This window comes from Malaya genurostris, chromosome 1 (assembly GCF_030247185.1).
Source record: "Malaya genurostris strain Urasoe2022 chromosome 1, Malgen_1.1, whole genome shotgun sequence".
Taxonomy (NCBI): domain Eukaryota; kingdom Metazoa; phylum Arthropoda; class Insecta; order Diptera; family Culicidae; genus Malaya; species Malaya genurostris.
Window position 1 is genome coordinate 94381088 of NC_080570.1, and position 17979 is coordinate 94399066.

Below are 17979 nucleotides of genomic sequence, written 5' to 3' on the forward strand. Positions count from 1 at the left end.
AAAAAATTCACTTGGTGGTTTAATTTAGTGCCGATTTTTATTTTTCAATGGAAATCAATGTCACAGTCAGTTCTTTGGGATAAATTTGCTAGCTTTGAAATGACACGAATTGTTAGATCTTCTTGATGTTTCACAACGGATGGCATTCCTCTCGAATGAGAAAGATCCGTTAAATAATTTTGTGTATAGTTTTCATTCACTTTACGATTATGGCATTTCACAGAGCTTTCGAATGCTAGTTCCATTTTGGAAATTTTACCCACCGGTACTACGAATATCCACTATGATTAGCAGCAACTAATTGTTCAAAAATATTGCCTTATTTAGTTCAACTCACAAGAAGAAAATTAAGAACGCAGTTTAATCTTTTTTACTCGTTCAATTGAACGAGACTGATATGTCGCTCACTAAGTCAAGACCATCTAATTCTACTGAAAATGTTAGCAAAGATTTTTTATGTTGTTACGTTATGTGCAACAGGAGATGTCTACATTCATAAACTTATCACTTTTCCAGAAAGCAATTTATCTTTGACTCTACGAATACCCCAATGATATTCCCTCAAATAAAAATTACAACATAAATGAACTGATTTTATTGATAAATACTACCGTTCATTCTATGAATTCTTTAAACAATACAAACTAAGTTACTTTTCACTTTGGTATTTAATTTTGACACAAAATCAGTACGAATTTTATTAAAAAATTATTATCTCCGACCAATTTTGGTAGGTTATGTTTATATCAGTGGCTTAAAATTCACCTAACGGACAATAATTTATAAACCCACTTTTTAAAAAATGAAATCACTACTAAAAATGATAACTAAATTGCTATCACCTCCATTTTGACATGAAGGTGATTAAATCGTGGTGACTATCACCTTACGTAATGCCAACATTTGATAGTGATGTTAGCCTTTCAGCAATGGTGACAGAACTTGGTGATTATCAGCTTACATGATTCAAAATTTTCAAAAGTGATAATCACTTGGTGATAATCACCTTACATGATTCCACCCCAGGTCTCATAGTCCCAAATAAAACTCCCAAATTTTATCAGGATCCGACTTCCGGTTCCAGAATTATAGGGTAAAATGTGTTAATCTGGCCTCGAAACTACTCCAATTGGTAGCTAGTTTATCGACAATCCTTTTTGTTTTTCAAAAATCGATTTGGCCATCTCCAAGAAAAGTGAGTGAGATCCTTTTTGCAGTTTTTAATCACTATTTCCAATTCTTTCGAAACCGGATTCAGATAAACGGAATAGCCGAAGTTGGTTCGTTTGCTACAACAAATATGATAATTATACCTTTCATTTGATTGTTCAGCCGTCTCTGAGAAAAGTTAATGAATTAATTTTCATTTATTTTTTTTTGCACATACCAACCTGTAATTCCGGAACCGGGGGACGGATTCGAATCAAATTCAGGAACTCTGTATGCGGCTACAAGACCTTTAATTTGAATTCAAGTTAATTAAAATCGGTTCAGCCATATCCAAGTAAAGTGAATGAAAAAATATGTTACTTACATACATATACACACACATACAGACATTTTTCGTACTCGACGAACTGAGTTGAATGGTATATAATACTCGAACCTCCGTGCCTCGGTTCAAAACTCGGTTTTCACAAAGATTGCATAACCTTTCTATATGAAAATGATAAAAAGACAACCTTGACCTTACTCATATACATTACTGTAATGCAACACAACCACCATTGCAGTAGGATAAGTTGATTGGTGCATATCTTCACGAAATGCAAAGGGAAAACATTCTTGGACGAAAGTTGTATTGCACCCACAGAAAAACGGTTTGTTCCCAGGAATCATATAAGAATCGACTCATACATTATCCAAGAATATCTTATTTCCTCCGTTTTCATTCACTTGACCTACAAAACATGGATAAAATGAAAGGATTTTTGCAAGCAAGTTGTGTTGCATGCAATTGTCAATCATTAAATTTCATGAAAGTGTGCACTTGCACTTTTTGAATAGACATGACAAGTATATCAGTATTATTTTGGAATAGGTAAGCATTATGCTAAACTTGAAGCTTGCTATGTACAGAGTTGTTTAAAGCTTTCGGTGCATTATACTAAATTTAGTAAATTTTTATAACTTTTCTGTTCAATATTTTTATGCGGAAAATCGGAACCGGTACAGCAAAAATAAACAAAATAGAATTAATTTGTGATCAATTTAGAAAAAAAATATTATTTAAAATGAGCATCAATTGAATTGAATAATTGATCGTAGCCGTAATTAAAATAAAACCTAATTAGATTCTCCGTTGATTTTATGAGGTTATAATTTTGAATCAACTTTTGTTAATTTTGTTTTTGAAATAGACTGTATCATAAATAACGATGATGTAAGTTTTCTATTTTATTTTATGCTCCAAATATGTACATGAAAATAGATGTGAATTAATAAAATATGTTCAACAGTACTACTTTTGTGATGGCATTTACGAAGCGGCTTGAAGTTTTTAATAGTTATTATTTTATTATTCCTGAACTAGAAATCGAATCCAGATAAAACTATTCATTTGAAACAACTTTTATGGCAATCGGTTGAGGAATTTTGCTATATCCTTTCTTATTATATTTTTATCAAACATATTTTTAGTGCTTTCTTGCTATCTTTCATCAGAAAAAAAAACTTTCTGGTGATTACATAATTAAAGAAATCGAAATTCTTATAACATTGTAGAGATATACAATCGTCGCTGTCTGGTTAGGTTGCTGGTTTCTGCCAGCACACCAACATAAATTGCGTCAGTGGGACTACCTCCAATCTTCGAATTAAGGCGTTTCAAGCTAAAACAATATCGAAAGAAAAATCAAAATATGAAATGCCTCACACAAATTACACCCAATCGATTCGTAGTAATCCTTTTAGAACAAAATTGCAACTAGACTCTTTTGTATCTTTTATATAGTGCATTTTCGTAACCATTTCATACAGTTATGAATGAAAATAAAAATCCATCAGATGGCGATGCAATAAATGGTTGGGCAGATGGCGATGCTGAAAATTCATTAAGTTCTGAAGTAGATGGCAGTAGAAAGCTCTCGTGCGCCATCTGGCACTACATTTTAGATGTCCGTACCGCTGTAATAAAATTTTATATTATGATTCATAATGGCTTTTTCAGCCGCTGATGGATTGTTTTTGTTTTCATGGTTGTACAAACATTATTCGAACTGTTAGCTATATTCGAAAACAGTATTTCAGTACCAACATGTGATTAAGGCATATCGTGCGATAGGGACCTTAAGAATGTTAGAATGTTGCTCATTGCTCGGCTTTACAGCTTTCAAGAACATCGATATATCATCGTAGACGGAAGACAAATCTTTGAAATTATGTACAATATGCTTTTAAATTCCATTCTCAAAACTCGAGTGATGTTAATTAATAATCAGATGTTGGTACCGATTTAAAAGCAACAAAAGCGGTGAATTCTGACCCTCAAGTGGCTGCAATTCGAACTACAAAAGTTACCCTCTGGTGGTGATTGTTTAGACGGTATGATTCGCAAATGACGACGAAAATTGTAACTTGATTATACTAGCCAATTCTGACGAGACTGTGCTGTCATCTAGCGTGGTTTATGGACAAAACTTGTAAAGGCGGGATTACCGTTTTCACTTTTTTGATACTATAGAGAACCGATTCAGATGACTCATCGTCGTATCTGTTAATGCGGTGAAACTTCTTTATCTGTACTTTAGCGACTCCTGCAGCACTGCGAGGTTTTCGCCAGTTGTCCAGTGAAAAAACTCTATTGGACTGTATCATAAATGAAATAAACATAGATTTCCCAGTGTAATAGTAATGTAGTTGAGCAACCCGTGACAGCAAAAGCACCGTCTGGTGGAGAATGGGTGCGTAAATGTGCCCGCAAATATTGTTTAACATTTATAGCATTCCCTGCCCCTTTTAATAGCAAATGGCATTGTCATGGACACAGGTATGATTTGTTTTGTTTCTCTTCAGAATGTAAATACGAATGGAACGATTGATCAAAGAATGGTGACCGCAGTCTCAGTGCTAAGCTTGTAATAATTTCTCTACGCTTGTGGAAAGGGAAAGTAATCAGCTGGAAAATACAATTACAATTTAAACTAAAATAGATATGATATGATATTAATTGCAATACCATAGAATGCTTTTCTGGAAGATTTGACTTGATCTAATTGAGAAGCCCCCTTCTCAATAAGTTCAAGGTACAACATTTTGTAGTCTAATTATTCTTCTGTATTGACAGCCAAATAAAATTTTGTTATGTGATAAGCCAGTTATTGTATTTCAATTTTGTTTGCTTCGTGATTATATTGCACTTCAAATCAACTCTCAATCATTTGTTATAAGTTATTAAAAGATTTATAATTCTATTTTCTGTGTGATTTTGAAGAAACATCACAAGTAACAAATTTCTAGTCTAATGAAAATATTGTAATAACAGCTTTTTTTAAATTTACGAGGGTGTGAAAATTTATCCAAGGGAGGTTAATTTATAATTCAATTCCAAGAGCTGTTGAGCCATGAACACGTATCGTGTAGGGTTCGGGAGGTAGTCGTGATCGTTTTTAATTGAACTTATTGTTAAATTCTCGGTGTTTCTTTTATCGTGTAATTCTATTTAATCTTCTGATTCATGATTCTGATCGTTCTGATTTCCTGAATCATCGCAAACAATTTCACCTGCTATTTCCAACTCACATCTATCGGTCACAATGCTTTCTTTTTCCATCGGCTCTTCTGAAGAAACGCTTTCGGTTGTTAAATTTTCTTCGTATGGAGGGGTTGAATTTTCTCGTATGAAGGGGAGGGCAGATTTCTTCAATCTATTATTAGTATAAAATTATTGAAAAATGATACACTTCAATTTTAATCTCGTGTTCTCACCCTTGGCTTCTATTGAGATAATTTTTGAAATCATTTTCGGTAAAGTGAGCGGAACACACATAGTCCTCATTCGTGAACTGGGAGACTCCACATAACTTTTTCCATGCCTCTATATTGCGTGTCCTTTAGACCCAAAATTTTATTAACTTGAAATCCTATAGATAAACATTACCTTACTTGTTCTCTATCAGCACTTCGCGACGGCCCAGTTGAAATATCCCCACAATTTCGCACTGCACATCTTCGGTAGACAATTTTGGAAAATCGACACCCGACGTATTTTTTGTTGGTTACAATTTGTCAGATTGTCATAGCTATAATCATAGTAGACGCATGGATATGTAAGACATAAGGCAAAGAATGCGCACGGTGCATCATTATTAACGCACCCATTTGCCGCCTTCAGAAAATGATTGCGCTGATTCAGTGTCATCAGCACTTCCTCATTATGAGGCCTCTAGGTTTATTTTCTTTATGACTGTATACAGCCCAAGTTGATGTACCATAAGGTTAGAGCAGGGTATTAATTAGACATTAATAAAGGCATGTTCAGAAGTGCTCTAGTTCTAGATGCAGAATTTATGTCAGTTTTAAAATTTAAATCTAGAAATTATAACAAAATAAACTGGCAGCCCTAGAGCGTTTTACCTGTGTTCCAAATATAGCAAAAATAGAACGTTGTTTGTTTCAGTTTCAGTTATTTTATAGACCACCCATATAAATCGCGAAGCTGCTGAATTTGCTCTAACAATTGTTCGGTATAACGTACTGTTGTACTATGATTAAAAATAAAACGATGCGAGTGGAATGAAGAAAACTGCTTTTGCGTAACATTTTGACATTGCATGGCGATCTCATTATTACTGCCCTTACACAATCATTAAAATGACCTATACTTGGTGCTAATGATATTACTGATCCTCGTGTAAGGAATTCAAAATGTAAATCATAAAAAGATATTGACAAAACCACACTCGAGTCACAAACCAATCCGGATAAAATGTTATAGTTCAAGAACAGAAAACTAACATTCAGACATCCCGCATAGCGTTTTGGCTACCTGGGCACCCACTTAGAAAAAAAAAACGTTCAACGGTGGTCCTTCATTGGTCCAATACGTTGGATCATTGGTCCAATGAAAGTCCAATCAATCGTTCAACGGAAGTGCCAACACGGTACCTTCGCTTGCCGATTTTGAAACAGACCGTTGAACCGACGACACAACCTGCCACTCGCCTATCGAAACTGTATCGCAAATGTAACTACCCCTCAGTAACTGGTAATGTCAAAACGAAATCTCTAGAAAAAATGTTGAAACTGGCAGCACAAGTTGATAAATTATTGATTTTGAATAACAGTTACCATAACCTTGGTTACTGGTTTTAAACAGATTTTAGAATGTAAACAAAACAAATGTTGATGCCATTCCACAAGCCGAACATTCGATCGAGGACGATTTTGGCCGCTGCCAGAAGCTTGTTTCAATTGTAGTGGAAAATCTTGTGTCACCGTGTCTTGGAATTTTCCCATCAGCACAATTTTTATCAGCTGTTGTATAAACCGAGCTGAGATGGATGAATTCTGGTCTTAGTCTTAGTGGAATAAAGCTCTCCTATCCATGACGAAAGATTCCGAAAATTCTCTGAGAGAATAAAAACAGAAAGCCTACTATCGAATGTTATTACCAGACAAATATTAGCACAGTAAAATGAGTTAATTATATAAAAAAAAACAAAAACCAAACAAATCATATCCATTACACCGATTTCTTGCTTATTATCGTTTACATGAGATATCGATTCAATTTGTATGTGGAGTGTTTCGAACAATACTTCCAATGCTTTCGGAACCGGAAACCGAGTTGGCCACCAACTAACAAGAGACTAATTTGAGTACAAAAATCTGAAATGAGTTGTTCCTATGTATTAATTAAAATATATTGTACAAAATAAACATATTCGCAAGTGATTTTATAGCATCAAATTATCCTTAAGCTGTAAACGTTCGTAGACAATCCGATTTCACGCTAAGAGTCAATGAGTGCTCTTGAAGTCTAGCCTGTTGCATCACAGACTCTGATATTGGCTTGATACTACAACTCAATTAATGGGGTTTTAGGATGACCCACCTTCCTCAATACATTATTGAAAGTACGTCATTATTGATGTCTGGGTGTGCTTCACAGTGATGACATATTCTTGGATAGAAATAACAGTCTTTTTATTAGGAACTCTCACAATGTTCTCTGGATTTACTTCTTTTTCTTAAATCTGAAATTGTGAAAAGGTCAAACATTCAAAATCACGATTTCGATACATTTAAAGACTGTTTGTTTATTTTAACACTGGTCACTTGGTAACAAGTTCGTAGCAACTAGAACAGTGTTGCTCAAAAGATCATTTTTTTACATTAGTAAGGGGTCACTCAATTTATGGTAACCGGTGGTAAATCGTTTACGAACACTTTTAATGCCGACTTTTCTTCGGAGTGTCAGTTCGTGTCGTCGGTTGAACCGAATGCCATTTTTTTCGTTCAACAAACCCGGCAGACAGAGGTCCATTGTTGAGCCATTTTTAATATAAGGAGTTGGAGCCCCGTTGGACTAGTTTTACTGGACAATTTCCGAAGCATTTTCCACTTATTTGTTTAAACTAACAATACATACCTGCACAATACTTCTACTTCACGTAGAATAAAAACAAATTTTCTTACTATGTAAAGGTAATACTTAATTTTCACACAAAATATTTTTGCAAGTGAAAAAACAACAACAAACCGTTCCAGCAAATAGAACGAATATTACGTGCAATATGTCGTTCAACAAGCGCTCAAAAACCAACAAAATTGAACGGACTGCTGAGAGGGCAGCCATGGCCACCAGATGGCTACCAAAATTGATTCAATGACGGTTGTAAAATCCAATTTGACAAAACAAAGTCGCATGTATCTAAGTTAGCCGAGCGTTTTCATCTTCGCACCCTCGCTGAAAATGTCAAAGATTTCAATATGGAAAAACCCTGCTGGATACGGTTGTATCGTTTGAGTTGTAGTGTAGTGAATTAAACGTTTGTAAGAAATTTAACGGTTGTTTATCAAAGTGACGGTATCCGCAAATGAATGGCTGCCAGACGGCGGACTAAACGCTGCCAGCGGGCAAAATATGGCTGGCAGACATTCTGGTGACCGACTGCCTCACCGCTACCAGATATACAATATTGATATTGAAATCTTTGACATTTTCAGCGAGGGTGAGAAGATGAAAACGCTCGGCTAACTTATACCGTTTTCGTTTTAGAACCTACACGCGGGCAACTCTGAATCCGAGTAAAACGAACACGTGTTACGCGCCCTAGACAACAACTCATATAAATAAGAAAAAATAAACAAACTTGCATGGATGCGTGGTGCGACCCGGGAAAATTATCAGAGCGAAACTACGCGATTGGAGTCCGATCTAGAGCGACGCCAGGTTGCTAAAACAAACTCTTCAAAAGTTGTTTTGGCGACTCTGGGTCAGCTCTCGGGCTGCTCTGATCAATAAACGCAAACGGTATTAGATACATGCGACTAGTGACCGACTGCATCACCGCTGCCAGACATACACCTCAAACGATACAGCCGTTTCCACCAGGATTTTTCCAATCGGTTCTAAGGGAAACATGATTGCCAGCTGTTTGCCATACCGCTGGCAGCCAGAATGAACAGAACCGCAAGAAACCCGGTAATGATTCTTCTTTGCTTGTTTTGATTGCTTTATTCCTATTTCGGATGCTAATGATAGGAAATGAAAGAAAATTTTCATGTTCATATTCTGGTATAGTTTTGAATAAGTATCAAATTAGTGGTAACATGAATTCAAATGTGAACGAATTCACGACAATTGGGAGTTTCGATGTTGAAAGTTTCTAATCATTTACGAGTCTAGTGGCACCGGTGATCCAACGATAAAGTACTCCAGCAACGTCATATTATTCTAGAAGAGAAGTTGAACAATCATTAAAACCCTAAACTAAAATTCGTGAAGCTTTAGCTTTACCTAACCGGCTCCTGGGCTCGATACATATATCGAACAAGTGATTACCGCTTTGAGCATCCTTGGCTTCAGAAACATATCGGTTCTGCGATAAGATGATTAGCTTCAATATCTCGTACCAGAGCTTGTACATTCACCACCAACTCGTTTCCATCGGATTGCTAGAATTGCTTGCAGCAAAGATGACTTACCAGCACCCACCGATCCGATGACACCAATAACTATTGCTTTCCGGAAGTCGGGAATGAGATTGGCATCATAACCAAAAACTTTGAAACCAATCCAGATTACTCTTTCAGTGCATCAAATTGATCTTTAACATTTCGCATTGAGATAACAACATTCAGGGGTAGTTGCGTTTCAGATACAACAAGTTTTACCTTCTTCGAACTGTCCGTTTAGGCCGGACTCCTCGTGATAGTTATCGTATTATTATTTTGTAACTAGGCCTGCATAATATAACAAATTTTCGTAAGTCACACCGCTATCCTCCCTGTGGAGATAATATAGAATATAGTGAACATTTTTATCGTTTTTTTTCTTTTTATTTAAAGACATAGGTACCTATAATATTTCAGAAGTAATTCAAGCAAAACTGGTTGCGACAGCTGGGCTACAATGTCATTAAAGAAACAATGAACACTGTTCAATTAAGTTTGTTGTGTTTTTAAAATTAAAATTAAATTAAAATGTTAAATCAATTGCATATTGGCTAGTGATTTACGTTTATTCGTGCTGTGCTTAGTGCTATTTGTACAGCTGCTGTCGCTTTGTGGTTTAAACAATAAGCTATCGTCTTGATCGAGTTCTTCGCATACTTAGTCATCTGCTTGGTGTATAGCCTAATCAAAGGCGCTTCCCTGGATGAACATGGAGAAAAATTGTGCTAAATGCAGTCAAGTCATTACCGGTATTGATTCAGTAGTTTGCCGTGGATACCGTGGATGCTCGTTTCACATGGCATGCTCGGGAGTCTCACGTGCTCCATTGGGTTATTTTACATCGCATCAAAAAAATCTTTTCTGGATGTGTGATGCTTGCGCTAGTTTGTTCGAGAACTCGCATCTCCGCTCTATCACGAAAGCTGCAGACGAGAAATCGCCAATGGTATCACTCACGGAGGCAATAAACAGCTTACAGAGTGAGATAAAAGCATTATCTAAACCGACTCCACGGACACGCAATCCATTCAATCGGCCCTGGCCATCCTTGGACAATCGTCGTCCGGCTAAAAGACCTCGTGGACTTGATATCGAACAAAAAGCTTCCGAGTGCCAATCGGGTTCTAAACCTATAGGCGATAACATCGTTAATGTTCCAGTGTGCGAACAATCGACTGATAAGTTTTGGCTTTATTTGTCCCGTATTCGACCTGATGTCACGAATAACGAGATTTCTGCCATGGTACGAGCCAATCTCGGACTAGCACAGGACCCGGTTGTTGTTAAATTGGTTGCCAAAGGTGCTGACGTTAGCACCATGACTTTTGTCTCGTTCAAAGTCGGTCTTGATCGAGGGTTGGAGTCCGTCGCTTTAAATCCCGCAACGTGGCCACAAGGAATTTACTTTCGCGAGTTTGAGGACAAATCCACTCAAAAATTTCGAATTCCTCCTGTAGTGGACCCGTCTCCTACGCCGGCATCGCCGCAAGTGGATGCTGCTCGACAATAACTGGATGTAACACACTGGGACGCACCGTTGTTCGAATAATGGAAGCCTCCGACACCCCCGCCCCAGTCGTGCCGCCGCCGCCAGCGTTCATCAGCCGTCCCGGTCCTGTGGGCGGATGCGGTGAAGGGGGTTTCCAAACTTTTCTCCAAGTATTTATCATTTCCCAGTTATGTATGCGCTGATTTGTTCTCCGGTTCCAGTTCGACGACTTCTACTCACCGGACAGTGGGACGCAATGCTGTTGGTATTATGGAAGCCTCTGATCCCCTCGCCACAGTCGTGCCATCGCAGCCAGCGCTCGTCAGCCGTCCCGGTCCAGTGTGCAAGAGCGGTGAAGAGGTCTTCCAACCCGTCGCCGCCGGCAAGTATACTAGCAACTTGCACAATTCAACAATTGACTGCCTCCCTGCTTCCAGCTCAAACTTACATAGAAACGTTTTACAAATTCAACTTTATTATCAAAACGCTGGCGGTATGAATTCATGCTTGGAGAACTATCGACTAGCCTGTTCGGACGAGTGTTTTGATATCATCGCATTAACAGAAACTTGGCTGACCGAAAATACGCTGTCCATACAAGCATTCGATAGCAACTACGAAGTATTTCGAACCGATCGCAGCTCCCGCAATAGTAACAAAATCATCGGTGGTGGAGTTCTTGTTGCTATTCGTCGTCGTTTGAAAGCACAACTTTTGCAAAACGCTTCTGAAAAGAACGTTGAGCAGGTATGTGTGAAAATCAGATTGAGTGATAGCTCATCATTATTTCTCTGTGTGGTTTATTTTCCACCGGACCGGATACGTGACCTGTCACTGATCGATACGCATATACAATCGATAGACGAAATTACTTCCGTTCATATGCGACCTACTGATGAGATCTTTATTATCGGTGATTTCAATTTTCCCGGACTGAAATGGATCCCCGCTTCCGACGGTTTCCTGTATGTAGATGCGTTGCAGTCTTCCTTCCACACTGGTATCACGAACTTGCTTGACCGATACAGTCTCAACCTGTTACGTCAAGTGAATCACGTTCAAAATGAGAATGGCAGAATACTTGACCTCTGCTTCTCGAGCCAATCCGATTGTGCACCCAGAATTATCGCAGCACTCTTTCCTCTGGTGAAATCCGTTAGACACCACCCTCCGCTCCACATTGTACTTGAATCAGATGGATCGTCGCACGATCGATATAATTCTCGCATCGTCAGCTACAATTTCAAAAAAGCCGACTACAATAGTATCATTACTTTACTTTCTAACTTGACCTGGAGTGAAATTCTTGACAACGACGATGTTAATCTTGCGACTCAAACCTTTTCTAACGTTATGACGTATGCAATCGATCAATACGTTCCAAAGCGAATTATCCAGCCCTCCAAACAGGCTCCGTGGCAAACCGCAGAGCTAATACATTTGAAAAGTTCAAAAAGGACCGCATTGAAGAAATACTCGAAGAATGGCGGCTTAGTGTTTCGACAAAATTACATGCAAATAAATAAAGTATACAAAAAGACAGCCAAGCGTTGCTACTCGAACTATTTGCGCAATGTGCAAAGGAGGCTAAAGTCCGATCCAAAATCATTTTGGAAACATGTAAACGAGCTAAGAAAGGAATCAGACCTACCCTCGACCATGTTTTACGAACAACAAACTGGTTCCTGCACGCAAGAGATAAGCGATATGTTTAGGAAAAAATTTTCCAGTGTTTTTTCTAGAGAGACCTTAAGCCCGTACCAAATCTCTCAGGCGGCTCCTAATGTTCCCATATCGAGCCAGTCTTTGAATGTAATCAATATCGACATCGAGGCTTTACTAACGGCAATCGTAAAACTTAAACCTTCACACTCGCCTGGACCCGACGGTATTCCGGCAGTTGTCTTGAAAAGATGTTCAAGTGCAATAGTAACTCCCTTATGCCAACTGTTTCAACTATCACTCACGACCGGAGTCTTTCCCGTTATGTGGAAATCTTCCTACATGTTTCCAGTTCACAAAAAAGGAGACAAAAAGAACATTGACAATTATCGTGGAATTACTGCCCTAAGCGCCATACCTAAATTGTTCGAATTAGTAGTTCTTAAGCCAATTTTCGACCACTGTAAACAATACATCGCGGAAACTCAACACGGATTCATGCCGAAACGCTCCACTGCTACTAATCTCTTATCTTTTACGACGTACATAATAGATGCTATGTCTAATGGCTTCCAAACGGATGCTATTTACACGAATCTCTCCGCAGCTTTTGATAAAATCAATCACGCTATCACGATCGCCAAACTGGATAGGCTGGGTTTCGATTCAAGTGTTCTTCGATGGATGCAATCGTATCTCTGCAATCGACGGCTGGCGGTTAAAATCAATGACAGTCTATCGCAGGAGTTCTTTGCTTTTTCCGGAATACCTGATAATCTCGGTTCACGGTTCATAATCTCGGTTCATAATCTCGGTTCACTGATTTTCCTCCTTTATTTCAACGATGTAAATTACTCACTAGAAGGCCCACGACTATCTTTTGCTGATGACTTAAAGTTATACCAAATAATCAAGAGTGCAGAGGATGCTTCATACATTCAGCGTCAATTGACGATTTTTTCAAGGTGGTGCGAGATCAACCGAATGACTTTAAACATTAGCAAATGCTCTATTATCACATTCACTCGTAAGAAAGACCCTTTGCGGTTTGTTTATTGCCTCCATGATGCAGCGATTGAAAGAGTCACTTGTGTCAAGGATCTTGGAGTTCATCTAGACGAACAAATGAATTACAAGCAGCATATTGGCTACATAGTTACGAAGGCTTCTCGTTGTTTGGGATTTGTTATGAGAATTGCTAAGCTCTTCACAGATATATACTGTTTGAAGTCGCTCTACTACTCACTTGTTCGCTCAAAACTCGAATACTGCTCGGTGATATGGAACCCTCACTATGTTAACGGTGTTCTCAGAATTGAGTCAATCCAACGACGTTTCGTTCGTTTCGCTCTTCGCAAATTGCCCTGGACCAACCCTCATCAGCTGCCGAGCTACGAAAGCCGTGGAACGCTTATCGGGCTCGATACTTTGCAAGTGCGTCGTGACCTGTTCCGTGCAATGCTGATTGCCGATGTCTTGACATACAATATCGATTGCCCAGCACTTCTTAGTCAAATCAACATCAATGTTCGTTCCAGAGCTCTCCGCAACAACAACCTCCTCAGATTGCCTCTACGTCGTACTAACTACGGAATCAACGGTGCCGTCATTGGATTGCAACGAACCTTCAACGGTGTTTCGACGGGATTCGATTTTCATTTTTCCCGCAGCCGAATAAGGGAATTTTTTTTTAATATTCTTAGAAACAATCATTAGGACTTAAATTTGTCTGTTGATTAAATAAATAAATAAATAAATAAATGAATCCTAGAAAACTTTACTCGCACGAGAACGTATGAAAATGACTTCTCCATCTGAAAAAAGTGAAAATTCGCGGGTTACTAGACGACGGACGATTTTTTTGTCATTTTGGCATTGACAGCCATCACTGAATCGGTTTTGGTAGCCTTTTTGTGCCCATGGCTACCCAGGTAACCAAAACGCCATGCGGAATACTTTCGCGTTTGCATTAGAGATGGTCGGGTATAGAAATTCTTATACCCGAACCCGACCCGTACCCGAGTGATCAGCAAAAAAAATTACCCGTACCCGACCCGTACCCGATTAAAAATTTAAAAAATTACCCGTACCCGACCCGTACCCGATCAATAATAAAAAAAAATTACCCGTACCCGACCCGTACCCGATAAAAAATAAAAAATTTTACCCGTACCCGACCCGTACCCGATTATAAATTACCTGTACCCGTACCCGACCCGAATGAGTAGTAAACAGTTTACCAAAATTCAGGATGGAAAAAATAAAGTGTTTTTGATAGCGAGCCGTATCAGGCTCTAGTTTGTAAGTAAAATACATTAAAATGCTTGTTTACATTTAAACATATAAATACATTGTGAAGCATGAATAGATTTCCAATGTCTTTGGTACTTTATACTCATTTACAAATGTCAACAAAAGGGAGTAATATCTACTAAATTTTTCGAGAAGCATATTTATCCAAAATGTCGTAATACCCGTTGTATTCAATTTTGGGTAGGTATGGTTTTTACGAAACAGTGCGACTTTTGATCTAATTCTTTAGAACCACAAGTAAGCGTGCTCATTATCTTGACACACAATTAAAAATTCACATTAAAAATACTTGAAAAATCACGAACATCCCCTAAAATGAATAGAGTATCATCGGTTCGTTTAATTGACCAAACATCAAATAATGTACGTGTATTCCCGGTGTGAAAATTTCAATTTTGAAAATGGTGAACTGTGAGTCCTTCAAGTGTAAGTAGTTTGAACATTTGTGAGAAATTTTTTTTGGTTACATTTTTTTTACAACCAAGCAAAATGAATTATGATTTTGATTTAAATTAATCTGTCATATATACCTGTTTTGTAAGCCTCACAAACCCACACCAACGATGTTAACGGGAGCTGGTGGTTTTTACAGCCATTGAACTTCTGTTCCACCTCCCTTGGAACCCTCAACGAGTGAACACGCTGAAAATTTTAGCATTTCGCGTGAAAAGATTTTCTCCCGCACTTTTGCGACTGTCACGCATCGAGAATTTCAATGAAAAGAAACGTAAATTAACTCGACGTCAACATTTCAAAAGGGCCTAAAAACAATTGACAGATTTTCTTTGTTTACTTTCTCTTTCGACTATATCTGCGTTATTATACAAACGTTCGTTACATATTTGGTAATGTTGGAAACATGAAGATATTATCTTTCATTCTACACGAATACTTTCTAAGTACACGTGAAAATTAAGGAGATATTCACAAAAGAGAAAGTAAACAGAGAGAAACTCTCATTGGTTTATGTGCCCTTATGAGATGTTGACATCGAACTGGCAATATAGCTCAACTTGCTGTGCCATCAATCGGTGTCATTTCAAGTGAGGTGACACCATCCAGAAGTGAAGAATAAGAAGAACTTCTATGCAGATTCTCTGAAATAAATGTTCATGTTTTTATGGTTAGAATAATTATGATTTATATGTAAATTTTGAAAATCTCCAACCAATATTTAAAATAACAGTTTTCTGGTATCTGAATGTGATATGAGTACTACACTACATTTTATATATTAATCAAATAATTTTTACTGGATTGTGCATTAAACAGCTTTAAAATGGCAGTCCATTAAAACCTACGTGAAAAGTAGGGTCTGACCGCAACATCTTAGAGCTAAGGCAGTGGGCTTATTAAATATGTTATAAAAAAGTAGGGTGGAAAATATTCACATAACTTTTCACGTAACTATGATTGATCGTTTTTTTTTAAATGAAGAAAAGAAATGTTTTTTTCTGGAAAAAGATGCCAGCTTTCAGGTCTGGTCCTAGGCGCGAATGTCAAAACCCCTTGAATTAAATTGTTTATTTTTCGGAACAACTGTTTTGCAATAAAAAATTCTCGTCAACGTGTAAACATATTTATGTGAAGTACAAAAGGTCGGGTAATCGATCAGAAAAAAAAATTTACCCGTACCCGAGTGAGCAGTAAATTTTTTTACCCGACCCGACCCGTACCCGAGTAAGCAGTAAATTTTTTTTACCCGTACCCGACCCGTACCCGATTGAAAATAAAAATTTTTACCCGTACCCGACCAAAAACCCGACGGGTACGGGTACGGGTCGGGTTTCGGGTAAAATACCCGATACCCGACCATCTCTAGTTTGCATACAATGGTAATTCATGCGTGCAAACTCGTACGCAACTACGAACTGGATCTGGCATCTTTCCACCCTTATTTATCAACTCATTTTTCTCGTAGTTGACTGATCTATTTTCAACTATTTTAGACGGTTGAAAACCACTGTTGGGTTATATATATATATATATATATATATATATATATATATATATATATATATATATATATATATATATATATATATATATATATATATATATATATATATATATATATATATATATATATATATATATATATATATATATATATATATATATACATATAAATTAACGACAAATCTGCGACGCCAACAATTGTGACCAAAGGATCATCTATCGAGTCTACCACTTTCGGCGCATAGATACTTGGAACCACCGACCATCAGGGCTATATATATATATATATATATATATATATATATATATATATATATATATATATATATATATATATATATATATATATATATATATATATATATATATATAATATATATATATATATATATATATATATATATATATATATATATATATATATTATATATATGTATATGTATATATATATATATATATATATATATATATATATATATATACATATATATATATATATATATATATATATATATATATATATATATATATATATATATGTATGTATATATATATATATATATATATATATATATATATATATATATATATATATATATATATATATATATATATATATATATATATATATATATATATATATATATATATATATATATATATATATATATATATATATATCTATGTCTATGTCTATGAAATTGACTGTGAATGCTCCATAAGGGTTTTGAAATATTGTAACCTAGTATGAAAATCATCAATTCGATTTTCTGCGAAAATTGCTAACTTGCGATTCTCTCTTGGTAAATTCCACACAACGCCGATCATTGCAAAATTGTATCTATTTTTATAAGGGCCGTGAAATACTCAGAGTATAAGGTGGAGCGAAGAAATGTAGAAAAATTCTTTCACGGTTAATGCATTGAGAGGCTGCGAGTTCTTGTAGCATTATCTACCAGATTGAAGATGTTGTATACAATGTAGAGAAATATCGAGCCGCTCTCTGCCAAATTATCGGCAATCATCAACACTGCTTGAGGTACTCTAGATACATTCGTGAACGGAGATGAAACGCGCGAGCCCAATTTTATTCGTAAAACTCTACCACATAAGCAAGAGCATAACCAACCAGTAAACTTTTGAGTTCCACCTAATCGCGACATATTACGAAGGAGTATTCGGTGGTCTATCCGGTCAAATGCTGTTTTCAGATCCATGTACCATAAATTGGTACTGTTGTGATGTGATGTGATGTGAAGTGAAGCCACCATCAGTTCAAGGACTTGCCAGTGGATGCGGGTAGACTTACAGTAGCCCCGATATGACTCATCCATTCACCTTCTTAATATAGCTGTTACCGAAAAGCGAACAAAAAGGGTTGGGCGGATACGTAAGTAGAGTCACTTACTCGTATTCCGCGGGAATAAAAGATGCTC